Below are 18,799 nucleotides of genomic sequence, written 5' to 3' on the forward strand. Positions count from 1 at the left end.
AGTGGTGAGAGTTGCCACTGGAGAAAAATTGTCCACAAAGTCTAACCCAAGTTTTTTAGTGTAACCCTTAGCTACAAGTCTAGCTTTATATCTATCCAAACTTCCATCAGCTTTGTACTTGAATTTGAAAATCCACCGACATCCAATGCTTTTCTTTCCTGCAAGCAGTGGTTGTATAGACCAAGTGTTGTTGGCTTCAAGTGCACTGATTTCTTCTTGCATAGCTTGACACCACTCAACTGATTTGCAATCTTGGTGATAGAATTGAGGTTCATAAATTGATGAAACCTGTAGGATATAATTGTGATATGTTGGAGATAGTTTGGTGTAAGTAAGGTGGGATTTTATTGGATAAGAAGTGTTGCATACAAAGTCATCTAAGTATGCTGGATTTTTATGAGTCTTAGAGCACATTCTAAGATTTGGTGTTGTTGGTGACAAGTTGATAGGTGTTGTTTGAGGTTCCATGTTTAGGACAAGATTTGGTTCTATTTCAAGGTGTTGGACAGATGTGGAATCATCATGAAAGGATACGAGAGGTGATTGCAACTCCTTCAATGGTCCTCAGCCTTTCCTTTATATGATCAATTTTTTTATTTTCAACTATAATAGGAGGTCCTCCTTCCATCACAAAATGTAAGGGTTGGGGTGGTCGTCGATACTAAGGTCCCCCCGGAGCGTTTAGCATGGGGACACCAGAAAATGCATGTCCTTCAGTGGTATATCTCGGATAAACCCTGAAACAGGCCAGAGTATGGTCTTGGGGAGCTTCATGTGTTTCCCTCATAAGTTGAGAGACATGGGCATAAGTATAACGGGTTGGGGTTGTTAATTCTCAATGAATACAGGTGCAGAATTACCGATATTCTCACCAGGAGTGTATACAACAGTAAGTGGTGTATAATCAGGAGGCAAACCGTATGGTGGAAAAGTATACTTACTTTGGACCTGGACATAATGAAGCCCACATGCATTTTTCGTTGTCTCCCCTCCTTGACCTACGACATCTAAGACTGGACAACTCACTTGATTGAGATCGGGCGGTGAATCGGGTCCATCTCAGTAGCAGTACTGGCAACAACAGTTGTAGCAACGTTGACCTCCATCATCTTCCTCATGCTCATCATCGCTTCTATCATTGTTGTCATCTGCTCCTTCATGGCCTTCATATCATCCTTCATTTGCTCTTGTACTTGCTCTATGTCACTCATTATCCTTGCCTTGACATGTCTGGTAAGGGTGTCATAAAGCGCAGTCTTTCTTTCATAACACAATGATTATTTTTTTCTGATTTCAAGGAAAGAATGTAATGAGCAATGCATACCAATGTAGAAAAACAAATAAGCATGAATGCATGTGAATGATTAGCTGTTGAAGTATTATGAATTTTACATAGAACATTCAATAAAACATAGGGTCGAATCAACTCTAATTTTCATTAAAACAACATTGTTCATTTCATCCAGTCCAAGTTAAAGTACAATTGGAAATACACATAGGTACATCGGCGGTTTTTAATTATGTAAGTCATTAGCTCAATCATGTGTTGGCAGTAGTCAAAAAGACTATGAACTTCATCGGGAGTGGAATATACATCATTCATCGCCTTAGCTTTAGCTAGCAGCTTTGGAAGCTCTTGACTTTCATCGGGAGTGAACTATCAACATATTCTTTTTTGTCTTGCTCAACTGCCCTTTCAAGATGTCCTTTGATTCCCGACAATTCCTTAACTCATCCTTCAACATTATGTTCTCCATCATTGATTTGTCTCTCTCGGCCTTTCTAAGCTTGAGCTCGTTACTACTGCCTAACAAAGCCCCTTGGAACCTTTTTCTACTCAACTCTTCCCTTCTGGCCTTCTTCATTTCCTACTCTAGCGCATCAACCGTGGACATGTTGATATCCTTCATCCTATCACATTCTTTTCTAACTCTAGTGACTAACACCTTCAGCTTCTCCTTCGCCACTTTTGTCTTTTCCAACTCAGCCTTCAAGACTTGCACCTCTTCGCTTTCCTCAGACACCTCTATCTCTTTCCCATTCAGACCCTCTAGCTTTTTTAGCCAAGCAATCCCTTGCACTCTAGATTTCAGCCATTTGTGATAACCACCTATGACACCGTTGCTTATTCCTCTAAGCTCCTTATCTTTCCTTTCCACTTTATTCCATGCCTTATGGATCTTCTGAAGTATCTCCGTATTAGCTTCACTGAATCCTCATGCGATGAAAGGCATGATGGTTTCCTCCGATGGCGCACCTTTCATAGGATACCCTAACTGTCTTATGGCCAACACAGGGTTATAGTTAATGCAACCCCTCGTCCCCATCAAAGGGACATTTAGAAATTCTTCACTTAAGCACAATACTCCTGTCACCCCTTTTTTCCACCGTGAGAACCAACTAATGGACGAGCCCGTCACACCTGCCAGGAGCTCTTCCCAATTTACTTTGTCTTTTTTCCAAACACATGCGATGACCTTGTAGAGGACAGGCAAATCTACTTCCATGATTAAGGACACGAGACACCAACCATACATAAATGAAAAAAGGGTGCATGTGTTAGAAAAAAAAGGTGTGAATAGTAAAGTTCATTTTATTTCAGACTTCACAAAAACAGGCTAGGCCCAAAATAAAAAAGTGCATGTATGAAAAACGTGGTGTAAATAGCCTTTCCGTCATATTATAGACTTCGGAAAAATGGGCTAGGCCCAAAACCAAAAAAAAAGTGCATGTATTAAAATGGCGGTGTAAACAACAATGATTGTTTTTTTTCGCGTTTTTTGTTTTGTTTTTTTTTTCTTGGGGGTTGGAACCTGGTCAGGGCAACCCGGCCCAACCCGTGATGATGCAACAGGGTTGGAAAACCCTAGTTGCCTCACGTAGAAAATCGCATGGCCAAAGGGGAACCACCACGGAGGGTGGTGCGCCGCCCCTGGCACCGCTAGTACTAGGCCCGACAATACGAGATCGCCACAGGGGCGGCGACGATGTGATGATGGTGGAGGTTTCAAGGTGGTGCAAACAAAAAAGAGAGAAAAGAAACAAAAAAAAAAAAAACAAAGATGGTAGGGCCCTTAATGCCACCGGTGAAGGCCTCACAAGTGCGAAGCTACCACAGGTTAGCGGCAAATGGTGGCGGTGACATGGATAGAGGCACCACATCCTCGCCGGAGTTGGCAAAAGAAAAGAAAAAAAAAACAGAAACACATCAAAGGAGAAGCATTACCCAACAAAATAAAGGGAAGAGAAAAAAAAACAACAAATCGTGTAGGCCTCGCCAACGGCCATGGTGGAGTCCCCACGGAGGGCGACGCGATGGCTCAAAAAAGAAAAGAAGAAGAAGAAGAGACATAAGAAAGAAACAGAGGAGAGGGGATTTGTGCCTTTTCCCTGCTCCCTTAAACCTTCCTTTTTTTTCGTTTCTTTTATGCACTGATGTTCCCTTTTGATCTAATGAGCTCTCTTTGAGAGTCCAATAGGCCACAAAATATATTTTTTTCTTTTTCTTTTCTTTTTAGTTTCCTTTCTCTTTTTTTTTTCTTTTCACGTTCTTTTTTCTTTCTTTTCTTTTTTTCCATGTTTTTTTCTTTCTTTTCTTTTTTTTTAGGTTCTTTTACTTCTTTTTTTCTTTTTCATTTTTTATACATTTTCTTTTTCTCTTTGCTTCTCATCATTTTTTACATTTTCTTTTTTCTTTTTTTTTCCTTTTTTTCACTGTTTTTGAATTTTATTTTTTTACTATTTTTCCTTTTTTTATCTTTTTTGTTTTCTCAATTTTTTTTCTTTGTAGAGCCGGACAGAATTAGGATGTGACACACGCATTCATGCATTGCGGGATATGCTAGGTGCACCCAGCAACATTGCTAGTGCACCCAACAATTAGGTGAATGGGCAAAATTGCCCTTGCGTTAAAAAAAATAATTTCTTCTTCCGGAAGAAGGTTCTTTCGGAAGAACAATTTATGTTCTACCGGAAGAACCTTTTTCCGGAAGCTTTCCGGAAGAACCTTCTTCCGGAAAGCTTCTGGAAGAAGGTTCTTCCGGAAGAACAAATTATTGTTCTTTCAGAAGAAGGTTCTTCCGGAAGAACAAATTATTGTTCTTTCAGAAGAAGGTTCTTCCGGAAAGTTTCCAGAAGAAGGTTCTTCCGGTAGAACAATTTATTCTTCCGGAAGAAGGTTCTTCTGGATGAACAATTTGTTCTACCGAAAGAACCTTCTTTCGAAAACTTTCTGGAAGAAGATTCTTCCGGATGAACAATTTGTTCTACCGAAAGAACCTTCTTCCGGTAGCTTCTCCGGAATAAGGTTCTTCCGGTAGAACAAATTGTTCATCCGGAAGAACCTTCTTCCGGAGAAGTTACCGGAAGAACTTCTTCCGGTAACTTCTCTAGAAGAAGGTTCTTCTGATAGAATAAATTATTCTACCGGAAGAACCTTCTTCCGAAAGAATGAATTACTTTTTTAATACAAGAGCAATTTTGCCCATTCACCTAATTGCTGGGTGCACCAGCAATGTTGCTGGGTGTACCTAGCATGTCCCATGCATTGCTCATCAAAGAAGTGCAAACAGATCCACAGGCCCAACTACCAGGCAAGTTCGATTTTGTCTATTATTTGGACTGCGCATCTTATAATTGCTTTCTATTATTACTAGACAATTGCTTTTTGTATTCTGAATTATTTCCTACACTTCTCATATTACTTTCGGTCATTCTAAAAACAATATGAAAAGTACAGTACAGGAAATAATTCAGGAAGTGGGAAAACAACACCCTCGTTACTATGAACCTATAGTCAAAGCTTATCTTTTAGTCAATTGCTGTCAAGTGAATGTACAAGACACTCCGCTTTATTTGTTTATTGGTTCTCCTTTTTCCCCTGTATGTTGGAGTAGGCCCACCATGCCCATCTATACTCTATAGTGCCGAATTAGTTTAATGGTAAAATCAAAATGTGAGAGGATGCTACAATTATGCTCGAAATGATAGGACAATGGTAGATAATAATAGATAAGATGATATCACAACTTAAAAAGTTGGCAAGACCTGAAATCAGATCATCCATCATACTCATACCTCACAATTGAAAAACGTAACACGTCAAGATACTAACTCACCCATTTAGATAACCGAGTTTAGCGACTAAATTGCTACTTTAATGGAAGCGGTGCTAGCTAGCTGAGTTTAAGTTTGCCTATCACTGAATGAGTGAGATTGATTGTTTGGTTTGTTGATGGAACGGTTTTAATCTTTCTTGTGTAACCTTAAAAAAAATGGAAGAAAAAGTAGCACAAAACCTTTTAAATTTGAACGTTGCTATTTAGTACGAACACTCTAAGCACGAATAGCACGAAAACTAACAATCAATGGCTGACCTTTTTTTTTTTTATCAAAAACAAGCATTAATTGAAAAATAAAGAAAATCAAAACTAAAATTTGACAAAATACACATTTCGTGTGCTTTTTGACGGAAACGATTTCATAACTTTCAGTATTTTCCTTTAAATTTTTCCCTAATATTCAAATTTTAACATGGGTTTTGCTGTATGAAAATACTCATCTCAGCTGACCTAATGATATTTTTAGAAAAATAGCAATCCTAATAGGTACGAAATGAATTGAGACGAAAAGGTACGAAAGGCATGTGTTTAAGTTTTATTGGATTAATGTAATAGATTAAAAAGTAAAAGAAAGAAATGGAACATCAGAAATCACGATAGTTATAATTCATATATATGTGACATCGTGAGTATAATCAAAATAGAAGAAAAATATTTGAATTGAAAAATAGACTATAAGAAGTCGAGATTTATACGATTTTTTCTCGTCCTTTTCTTGATCTCTCTTACCAAATATATTCTTAAAAAATAAATAAATGAGCGAACACCACCGCATCTTAGACACTAAAGATGCATAAATTTGATATGCCCCTCTATTATGACTTAGTTTATTTTCATGAGTTTCCACGTTAATCAATACTTTTAGTTGAATTACTCAAAAACTAAGCTGTTAATATAAAATGAAAAATGTATTAAAAAACTTAGGCTTATTGTATGCCGTTATATTAATATTTTTTATTAATAATCCATGACTAATTTGAAGAATTTTTTAATATTTAAAAATTATTGGTATGATTTTTAATACTTGTAGAATTAATTATATGATATATTTGTTTTAGAGACTATTTAAAAGAGAATAATATTTTAGAGATAAAATTAAAAGTTTATTCGTAAAAAGACCAATAGCAGCTTTTATGCAGACTGTTGAGGACCGCAAAAACCCATTTGCATTTCTATCTAAGAATCCTGTCGAGACATAATTATTGCATTATGAAGATTAATTAACCTTCAACACGTGCTATGTTTGCAAATAAAAAACCTGCTTTGAGCCATGTTATTGGATTTTACTTTTCGGTTTATTGTGCTATCAGACATTCAGATCAGGTATCAGCAGTTCAGCACTCTCGATAACTTTATTTTCCATTCCTCTCCCTAGTTTTCTTTTTAAGATTATTGTTTATTTCCTCATAATCCTAAACTATATATATTGTATTTGGTAACTGTCAACTAAACTGTAATGTATCATTTAATTTTCTTTTATGGAAGTAACGCAATCATTACCTGAACTTATGGCATTTATGTGAAGAAGAAAAGAAAATAAAAATAAAAACACAGTTAATGATATTTTTTTTATTTGATTAAGAGAAAGTGAAAAAAAAAAGTTGACTTATAGAAATAAAAATTCAAATTTTTTTCCTTCTACTTTTTTTTTTTAATTCAAATTTCAATTCTTTTTTCTTTTCCATTCTCTTTTCTTCATTCCAAACATATAGGGTTAATGACAGAAATAAAGGATACATATGCAATATATATAAGTGCTGCTAACATGGACAAGTTTAGTAGATATAAATATTCTTGAGTTTTTTTTTAGGGTAAATATTCCCAGTTTAAGCAACCTTAATTATTTATTTCCTCGTTATATATAGGTACTAGTTTAGTTATATTTCTCCTTTCAAAAAAAGTTTAGTTATATTTCCTGAATCCTCTCGAATTCTAGCCGAATTTTAGATTTGAGTCTAATTATTTGGGTTATTTTGGAAGTTATTTCATCTAGTGCCTAGTTTATTTTATTAACTAAAAAATTATTTGGTTGTTTGATAAATAAATTTTTTCTAATAATATTTAGTATTTTTTAAAATACTATTTTAAGTACATTTTTTAAAAAATGCTGACAAATACTTTTAGTATTTTTTTATCCTTAAAATATCTATTAAATTTGTTATCATCCTTTTTTAAATAAAATATAATTTTTTTCACTAATTCACACGTCTAAAGTATCGCCATTATTGTTCACACAATTTTTTTTACTCTTTTTTATAATTTATTTTAAACTTGATTAAAAATATTTCAATATAAAGTATAAGATTAACAGTAGATTACATAATATGAAATAATGTAGTAATTAAAAATAAAAATAATTTATCTATAAATGAAAAATACAAGAACAGTTTAAAACTAATTTTAAAAAATTAAATTATAACACCTAAAAATATACTTTTATTCATAAAATGAAATTGAAGTTATATAAAAAAATCATAAAAATATGTTTATTTATGTTATTTTACCTTTTCAGTTATTTCACTAAATAATTTTACCAAAATATTTATGATTTAAATAGTTAGTTTAACAACTTTTAATTATCAACAAACTTTTTAACTGTTTTTGCTAAACATAGCTCATCAAACTCAACATTAGTCATGGAGTCTTGTTAATTAGTGTCATCTTAAGAAATTTAAAATAAAAAAATTCTATTGGAAATCAGATTAAAAATATATTAAATATGACAATAAAAATATATTAATGAAACAATTTAATAAAAAATTTCTATTTTGAATTTTAGCTGGTGCCCCAATAACACTCCTTATCATTAGTTGAAACATTTTGCAATTTGATGCTCATCATAGGACCAATAAAACTTTTTTCAGTCACACAAACCTACATTTTTTGTCATCATTTTTTCACAGAACTACTTGTATACTTTTCGTTTGATTCCAACGGTCTAGTATGGAAAAACAACATCGATTACCATTAACACAATATTACAATATCGATTATAATTAACATAATATTATCAGAAAGATAAATCAATTTTCACCATTCCAGCATCACGATATTCCTGATAACTAGAGTTCAATGTTAATTGGAACATGCCCAAAAAAGAAACAACAAAATACTTTCTCTTATTAAGAACTGCATTGTTGATTGCAAATGAGCTTATATGGAATATTTGGTATCGTATATTCTGTTATACGGTATAATGTTAGGTGAATGCCTATCCAATTAGAACCCCAAAATGGCCCGTGAAGAACAAGAAATCAAGTTCTTCTAATCACATACTTATTAGAAAGCGACGACTAAACCAAACGTCGCTGTCAATATGTTCAAACAAATTGTCGATATATCAATGAATATAAAAAGGATGAGAGAGAGAGAAAGAGGAGAACCTAATCAGTGGCATATCTGAGATTCCCCGTCAATACGCAGAAAAACAAACAATATATAAGTTGCTTTCTTTGTTCTTAGTCAAAAGACTCAAGAAATTGATCGAGTTAATTTAAAGAAAGAAACACTACCATGACATAAGGCTGGAAAAGTTACCAAGTGATATTTCCGATCGCCGTTTATTAATCATTTGCCTAGTGAAATGAAATCAATCCAAGATGTGGGTCACAGTCACGGAAAGCATAAAGATTAAAAGACCATAGACCTCTGTAATGCTAGTGCCAATGCCAAACAAAGACCATTGGGGGTCGACGCAAAAAGTCCATCAAAAGTGAATTTGTCTTAAAACAAAGCAGAATAAATTGGTTATCTTTTTTCCTTTTAAATATGCTTGCATTTAGTAAATTGAATACATTCAATTACTTAAAAAAATTGGAAGAAAAAGCTAATGCTGATGTTAAAAGATTAGGTTTTTTTTTTGTTATAACGTAAAAAAAAGCATTAGTTTTAGTTAAGTTAACAAAAAAGGAAATAAAATTTAATAAAAGAACTATTATATTAACTATAAAAAAAATAGATAATATTAACAAGTGAACTATATGCATAAGGTGTCACGGGATATGCGTCATCTGTAAATCCTATTTGACTCAAATTGTTTCGAACAATTTAGTTTGAATCATTTACATATTTAGGTCAAAACTGAACTAATCAAAATCGTTTATACAGAGATTGAGTTCATGGATTTAAATTTATAGATTCATTGATTCGTTAACTCAACCTGTGAATCCGTAATTAAAATATAAATTTTATTATACATATTAAAAACTAAAAAAATAATTTGACAATTAGGAAAGATGGGATACTGCATTATTTCCTTTAGTGCTTTTAATAAAATATTAACAATTTAATATGTTGGTGGTTACAAACACCGAAACATGTTACACTAATAAAATTAGAAACACATTTGCATTTTAACACATTATATTTTAACGCTTGATGCTTCATTGTAATCAAAATGTTAATGATTTGCAAGTTAAAATAAATGAAATAGAAAAGATTGAATCATGTGTGTAATCTCTCTTTTTTATATTTGTATAAAATATCAATTAATTTTTGTGTTAATAGGGTTTTGTTTAAATTGTTAGAGTTGTTTGGTTTGACTTTTAAATACTGTTAATATTAAGACTCCAAGTATTGGAACTACTAGTGTTAAAATTTCTTAAGGTTTCAGCAAATCTGGTTCTAATAAATCTGGTTGCAACAAAGTTTATTGTAAGAAATTAGTTGGTAAAAAATAGTTATAATTCCGACTATTATAGTAAACATCGTCGAAGAATATTTTATTTTAATTTGTATTAATCTATTTTAGAATATTATGTTGATGATATTAAATGAATCAATTTTACTATTTTCAGACATTTGATAATATTGTGTTAATTGTATTAAATATTTGGATGAATCATGATATAAAATAGTAATTCTGAGAAAAAAAAGATCAAATTAATGTATAACATATTGGTCCAAACTAAACCGAACCAAACCGTTTTTAAATGTGATGGATTGAGTTTGGTTTTAAAAAAATGTGAATATTGAATCCAATTAAACCGATCAAATTTGATTAAATTGAGTCTTAAATTTGATCGAAATCAGCCTCAAATAATCCAAGAACATCCCTATACGTGCATTGTTTAAAAAGTATCATGCATATATTTTTTTTCTTCTTCTCACATGTATCATCTTTCAAAAGTATAATGAAGGCACGATCGAATATCAAACATGAACATTTCTTCTAACGAAAATTCGAATCTTGATTCACTGCATTACAAAAATTAGTCCCTTCCCCTATACAATCCCCACTTAGTAAAGTATATTCCTTTTTTTAAGCATGTTTTTTTTACTACTTTTTGAAGCATAGAGTATTTGAAAACTTGTAATGAATTTAAGAAATAAAATTATTTTGAAAGTTTAGAAATAAGGAATTTAGTGAAAATTGATTAAATATAATAAATTTTATGACATGTGACGTTCATATTTGAAATGGAAAAAATAAGATTCTTTTCATTTTAAATAAAATTAAATGTTATGATTGATGGGTTTTAAATTAAAAAATAATTTCATTAATTAAATTTGTTAAAATTTTGAATACAAGTGAAATTTTGAGAATTTTATGTAAAAACTTTATGAGAAACTAATTTTATTTAATTTAAAAACTAACCCAAAACATTTAAAAATTAAAATTATATATACCCAACTAAAAGGATAAAAATGAAATAAAATCTTGAATTTTAAATTATATCCAACTAAAATGTTAAAACTATACAATAGTATCTCTCACAATTTCCTTAAATAAGGGATTTGGTTTGAATCTTGTGAATGAAAAAAAAAATTAAGAGAAGAGACCCCTTAAATATGGTCAATCAAGTTCTTCCATTAGTCATTTGTAAAGTTTATGGATATTTTACCACAATCTCATGATAACCCAAAAAAATATCTTACTTACAATTAACTTAATTGTACTTATTGACTTCAAAACAAATTAATAGTACTTATAACACACTCCAAAAGTATTATTAGTTTATTGTATGTCCGTCTAATTATGTGTTTGTAGATAATTTTTCGTAAAGACAATTAAAAAGAGGATTCAATGATAAAAGTTTGGGGTTCAATTGAAAAAAAAAATTAAAGTCCTGATTGAAAATTGATGAAAAAAATATGGAAATTGGTAGAATGAATAAACCTTATAAAAATAATAATAATAATTTTGCATGTTGACCTTTTCTTCATGTAAATTGCTTCAACTAGGGGTGGTAATGAATCAAATTAACTTAAAAATAGTTTAAAACTCAATTCGATAATTAGTTTATTGAATTTGGTTCATGAATTATATGAGTAAATTTGAGTTAAAAAAGTGAACTTGTTAAATAAACAAGTATAATTTGATTCATTTGATTCAAGAATCAATTATATATATATATATATATATATATATATATATATATATAAAGTTTATAAATATTTAGATTTTCAATTATTTTATACATGCAGGATGGGTTAATTTTTATTTATGTAAACTTTGATTATAATTATGTTTTTTTAGATGATACTTTATGGTCCTACAAAATTAATAGAATAAATTTAGTTTTAATTTTTTTAAAAAAATTAAATAATTATTTATCTAAAATCTACTAATAAAAATTAAAAAATAAAATATGTAAGATTTAAAAAAAAAATACTTTGGATTCATGTAATTTAAGATAATAAATTAAATTAAACTGTTTACGAACTTAAACCGAAATAAGTTAAAGTTAAAAAAAGATTTGTCAAGTTTAAATCAAACTTTCAACAACTAACTATTAATGCGTCAAGTCAAATTGAAATGAGTTTGGCTGAGAGTTTGGATCATTTTGAGTCCTAACTTGGCCAGCATTGGTGACGTTTTTAACGGATAGAATGTCATCTAGCCACGGATCGACTTCTATAAAGACTTTTATTTATTTTAGTTTTAATTCCGACCTCTATAAAGCTCTATTGACTAAAATTTGGTATATTCTTTGTTTCTAACCCCTTTTATTCATGAATCATGTCACTATCCGCTATGCATATTTATAATTTTACCATATGCTGCGTTAATTGCAAGCTTTTATTTTAATATAAGTTTTAAACCTAGGATGTAATTCTCTAGTCTCTTTTTATTTATGAAAATAATATACAATTCAAGAAATATAGTTTATATTTTTTATTGATGTAATTTTAAATTTTTAATATGACTTTTACTATTTCTCTTTTATTTATGTTAAGTTTATAAATATTTAGAAATTTAAGTAGAAATTATGGTATAACTAAAAGGATAGATATTAATGTTGTATTGAACTTTAAATGAAAATATAATATATATATATATATATATATATATATATATATATATATATATATATATATATATATATTCTTCTAAAAGTGGATAGATATAAATAAATATAGAGGGAGTAGTTATCTAAAATTATCAAATCAACATTTTCCTTTGCAAGAGTAATATTCAAATCATCCAAAAAGAGTACTTATCTTACAATGGGAAGTAAGTCTCTAAATTTCAAATAAATTGATAATGTTAAAAAGTTATACTTTAATTTTTTTATAATTTTTTATAAATCTTGATATATTTTCATTTACTTTATACAAAAGGGTAAATAAACACAATTTCTACATCTCTATTTCTTTCTTAATCTTAAGATAATCGTTAAATAGAATTTTCATTTTTTAATGATTAAAATAAAAATTAAAAATTCAATATTTTTATATTAAATATTTTTATTTATTTTTTAAACTAGAATGTTGGTAAAATTCATGTGGTTTGCCTAAATAAAACCTTATCGCATATATTTTAAAAAAAAAAATTCTTTTTCAATGGAGTTTGGATTGAAAATATAAATGGTAGCCCAACCACACTTACATTTAAAGGGGATCTTAAACCTCAAATATAACAATATAACTATGCATAATCTAATAAATACAAAAATACATAATAAGTTTTTTTTTTAAGTAAGGGGGAAGACCCCCAAATAAATCAACATTAAAATCTACGAGAAAACACACTAACAATTACATTAGTTAAAACAACATTCAAAATAAAACTAGGAATAAAATCAATCTTTGTGATAATCAATTCATTAAATATCCCCACCCCCCACCAACATACACCAATTAAAGCTATATATGCCTATTTTTTGCGTTTTGTTGCAAACACGGGATGGTGACGGTTAGGGATGAATCTATGGGGGTGATCGATCATTAAGCCATTATCGTTGTATTTCAACAGAAGCGTTAATGGTGTCTGATGTCATGATAATTTCGTTGTCCACTACTACAAAAAAGATATTTAATGACGATTAATAGAGGCAATCAACGATGGTTACAAACCGTTTTTATATCCAATGTTGTTGAAAGTTGAGACCTTTAACAACGGTTATAAAATAATCGTTGTAAAAAAGTTAAACTTTCTATGACGGTTGTCAACAAATAACTGTCTTAGAAAGTATTTTTTTAAGACAATTATTATCTGAAATTGTCTTAAAAAGTCTTAGAAAGTGAACTTTTTAAAACGGATCCTAACTCACAATCGTCTTAGAAAGTATTTTTTCTAAGACGGTCTTAGCTAAGAATCGTCTTAGAAAACGTAAAATTTCTAAGACGTTTATTACCTAAATCGTCTTAGAAATTCAAATGACTACCAAATTTACACTGGTTTTCTAAAAATTTACCAAATTACAAACAAACAATCAAACGCGTGTAATATTTAACATGCAACATGTCCATAAAATATTAATTACAGTCCATATCATTGTAGGGGTGTCCAATTTCTGCAAAAAAACTTGCATTCCCCATAATAAACTTTATATGCACAATATCTTCGCAGATTCACAACATGAATAACAAACATGCCTAGAATTAAAATTTCCATAAGATAAAAAATAAGTTATCTGAAACTATGTTCTCATTTGAGAAACCTACTAATTCCAAATCCCAAGATCAAACAGATAATTCAATAAAACTAACTACAAGTGTTTGGGGTGAAGTTTGATAAAGCCCTATCACAATTGTGAACAATATAATAAGAACTTCAAATACCAAACAATTATCTTATGTTTGTTTATTAGTTCCAATGTTAATTAAAGCAACATCAATCAGACTTCTAAACATGGTATATGCACCCTATTAAGTGCTTAAGAATTCATACCTATGTATTTGAGAGTTACAGGCAGTGTACTTTCTTTTAATATGTCATGTACCCATGTATATATATATGTGAGTGTTTGCATTTAGCTTTATCTTTGATTAAACATGAGGAACCCATATATTTATTAAAAGAAATCTACGAAGCATAAAGTTTTCTATGTTATGTATGCTTTATCCGTATTGTCATTTCATAAATGTATGTACATGGATGGGTCAAGGGAGAGTGTATAGTACCAAGTAATGCGACGATGCTGGGGGTGTCAATTCCTATGGCACCAAACTTGTCAAGAACTACAAAAATAGACTTATTGTGATTTGGGCGGAACAGCTCAACCACATTAGTTTTGCTCTTTCTACCATCCTTTCTTCCAGTTTTAAGAGGGATATGGGGACCTCGTAGTTGCATGCAACACATCAAATTAATTCATTCATTATAAGAATAATTAACAGATAAACTATTAAAGCAGTTAATTGCTAAAACAAATCTAGACCAAATAAGTCTCCAACTACTTATCCCCACACTAAAAATAGATTGATCTTTCTAGAATTATGGACAGGGTATATGTACATGGACTTTAATTAATTAACTTTCAAAAGGGAACTTTGTTAAAAGAGGAAACAAAACAGATCTAGTAGGAAACAGAACAGAACAAAAAAGAAAGGGACAAGCTGGGAGGAGTAAATTATCAAAACAATGCCATCTCTGGTAGAGAGAACGAGGATATCAGCACAGGAAACAACTCTTGGGCATTCTCTTTCCAAAGCTTCTTTGATGGTCTCAATGTACCTAAAATTTCTCAACTCAAAGTTTTTATTTGTTTCCTTCTCAGACAAGCTCCTTCTTGTGGAGTCCAGTAATAGTGAAGCATCACAACTCTACCCTCACACAAAAAAAGAAGTAAAGAACAAATACTTTCATATATAAAAAATTAACTGACAAAAAAGAATGACGAACATGCACCTTGCAAACACAGAACAAAAACCAAGCTTAATTACCTGAACAACACAATCATGGAAGATGTTTCTGAGCCAGGAGAAAGTAGTGTTCTTGTGGCGCTTGTAGAGAAGCTTGACTTGTTCTGTGATGATGTCTTCAGCCTGAGGGCATGATTAAGGCCATTATCTTGCCCTTCCTCCGCAACAGAAGGACTCAGTGACAGTGCTAAAACTCATATTAACACAACCAAAAAGGTTAAACCCTTGGGAGCCATTCTCTTCACTCTTCGCTCTTCCTCACTCACCCGCTTCTACTTAAATAATAAAGTAGTAGTAGTAATGCAAATAAAATACTACTGTAGTCTGTATGAGATATGAGAGAGCTTTGGTAGGGTAAATTTGAGTTTTAAGCTAGAGTAATATACTATATACAAATATTTCATTATTTTTAAACATCTTTTAATATTTTTCATTTTTTTTTATCTTTCTCTTATTGTCCTATAATAAATTTTATCTTATATTTTTTATTTTCTTTTTAAATGTTGCCTAGGAATTAAGATGCCCATTAAACTTTTTTCTTTGAACTATAGGTTAAAGCGTGATGTTGATGCTTTCATCATGATCCAACACCACAAACAACTCACTATGAGTTAGTCTTTATGTCTCAATACTCTCTTTTTAGATGTTGCCTACGAATTAGGGTGTCTATTTTAATTTTTTAATGTAATATAATTATTTTTTCTTACTCATATCTCTTATAATATTAATAATATAAATTATAAAAAAATTAATGATAATAAATTTAATTTTATAAAATTATAATTATCTTATATTTATTTATTATTTTTTTTAATTTAAATAAAATAATCTAACTACAGTAGTTAATCAATTTTCACAATTAAACGCAAATCATGATAAAATAAAGAAATTCACTACCTCCTCATATTGTAAGGCTGCATCTACAGTTTTGCTACCTAGTAAAAAACAAAGAAACACAATTACGCATTCAATGTTCATACAAAAATGTTCATTCATTTGTAAGTATAAAACATCATTTTAGTTGGCTTATTAATCTCCTTACTTCAAAATTCCATAAATTCCTATATTGGTATTTAATATAATTAAATGATATTAAGTACAAGCCACTAACCGCTACTTCACCTGTCAGTCCTAGCATATTTGATTCACTTGATATTCTATACTTAATAAAAATTAGTATTAAAATTATAAACATTGCCCTAAGAAATACTAGCACATTAGCACAATATCAAAACAACAAAGATGATGGTCACAAGTCCTTTTGTTTTTGCTACAAATACTAGCACAATAGCACTAGTTTGTAACTCGGTTTCTTTTTTCTTTTCCTTGTGCATTGTAAGAACTCTACTTTGCCCTAAGAAGGTGATCCTAAAATGAACCTATTTTCACTAAATACCCTCCCTAGGGAAGTCAGAACTATTACTCATCATCACACAAACAATACTACTAAGTCTAGGTGAAAGATATGATCATAGTTCAATGACTTCAATCATCTCACTTAAGTTTATAGTTTAACTTCCCATTATTGCTTCTCCAAGCAATTTTAATTAAACAACATTAAAATTGATTAAAAAAGAAGATAAAACATGCTTTTGTTTAACTTTTCCTTATAGAAAATAGCCTAAATGATATCATTAAGTTCTAAATTATTTGCTTTCAGCCGTCAAAGTCTAAAAAGAGCAAGAACTATAGGTCCACCATTGAATGTTCTTGTTCACCTTCCTTTGCTTAGTTATTTTGTTAGTTTCTAAGGTTTGCAAAGAATTCAATAAAGATTTTGACAATAAACTTTTGTCTATCATAGTTTTGTACACTGTAAACTATTTCTCTTTAAGGAATTTAAATCAAGTCTCTAAACAAATGTCAAGCTCAATCATCAGTTATAATAAGTTGCTTAGTATATAATGAAGAATCGTTATGCATCTTGTCTTCCAGACAAGAACATGGCATGAACATTAGATCATGCATGCAATTGTAAAACAGTTTCAGAACTGAAAACCATAACTAAATAAATATTTCCAGTTCCTACCAATTCCATGAAACAAGGAATGGATCAACCCCTTTTTCAGTAAAGAGCAAAGCACTTGCTGCATATCGTAATAATCGTTGCTTTAGACCAGATTCATATATTAAGCTACAAACACAATGGTTGATAGTGCAGGGTAAATGATTTAGAATTTTATAGTTAATCATTAGAAAAATAACCACAGTATAGAATTAGATAAGGAAAAGCATAAACTAATGTAAAGTAATACAAAAGAAATACATTTACAGAAACAGAGAAGACGTAGATCTCTCTCTCTCCCTCTCTCTCTCTCTCTCTCTCTAGGGAATTATCGCTTCCAAAGTTCAAGAGGAAAATTTCAATTATTCAACACCAATCTTCTATTTTGTTGTGCTAATTGCTAAAACACCCAATTCAACTCACTAAGACACCAAAAATCTTTATGCAATTTCATATTTTTAAAAATAAAGTAAACGAAATCAAATCAATTAACTTCATTTCAAGCCACTCCTAAACCCTAAACCAACAAATCACATACCAGTATCACATCCACAAACGCATATTCTTTGCACGTTATCTGCGAGAAACGCATCATCAAGAGGCACTAGAACGGGTCCATCGTTATAGCTCAAACTCCTTTTTTCCAACTTCCTGAAAAAATGAGAATATCGATAATCACAATTTGAGGCAAAAAAACATTTAATTTCCAATTTGGCGAAGAAGAGAAAGGGGTTACCCCTTAACGGCGGAACGAACATTGTCAATTTTAGTTGTGCTTGAAGGTTTTAGGGTTACCTCGACTAGAAGCAACATTAGAGTGACTTAAGAAAGATTAAGGTGAGAAATGAGAGTTTATAGAGTAGAGAGAGTGTGAGGGAGGAAGTGTACCAGGGACAAGAACTTTGTCCTCGGGAATAGGAAGTGGGTGTTGGTAAGCAGCACCGTTTTGGTCGGTTGTGAGCTCCGTCTCCATGAGAGCACTCATTTTGCTACTTGGAAGTCGAAACTAATTTTTGCAGGAGTGAGGGAAGGAGATGAGAAATGGAACCAACCACGGTTTTCTTTTCTTTCAAAATGTAGCTACCATTAGTACTTTCGAAAAGCTTATTCAAAGACGATTAATATGAAAAAATCATTTTTGTATCACCATATCAACTATGACGATCTTTGTCAACCCATTGTACTCCATAAATTCATTATTGAAGATGATTATTAAATAACCGTCGTTGTATACTTTCATAAAAATTACTAGAATACCACTGTGAATCCTTCAACGAGGTTTTGGTTGTTAACCATCGTAGTTAGTGTGTCGTAAAAAAGCTTTATTGTAATAGTGATCGCTGTAAAGGGTGACGTTAAATTGCAACCTAGCTATCATTGTAATCAAGAAAAAAGTGTAAAACTGCAATGGAAGGAAGGTTTCAAAGCTTTGTGAGGGTATTATGATCTTGACGTTCTAGAAATGAGAGGAAGGTTACAAGCTCTTTAGAGGATTGAGAGAATAGAAGGCTATAAAGGTATCAAGATTCAAGACGAGGTGATGACTTTGCTTGCTAACCGACATGATAAAATGAGAAAACACAAC

General features: G+C 30.9%; 1 pseudogene; it reads right to left on the reverse strand.

Moving 5' to 3' along the window:
- Positions 1–1,868: 1,868 nt before the first annotated feature.
- LOC114410513 lies at positions 1,869–15,445 on the reverse strand (annotated as a pseudogene).
- Positions 15,446–18,799: the final 3,354 nt, after the last annotated feature.

This window comes from Glycine soja, chromosome 4 (assembly GCF_004193775.1).
Source record: "Glycine soja cultivar W05 chromosome 4, ASM419377v2, whole genome shotgun sequence".
Classification (NCBI taxonomy): Eukaryota; Viridiplantae; Streptophyta; class Magnoliopsida; order Fabales; family Fabaceae; genus Glycine; species Glycine soja.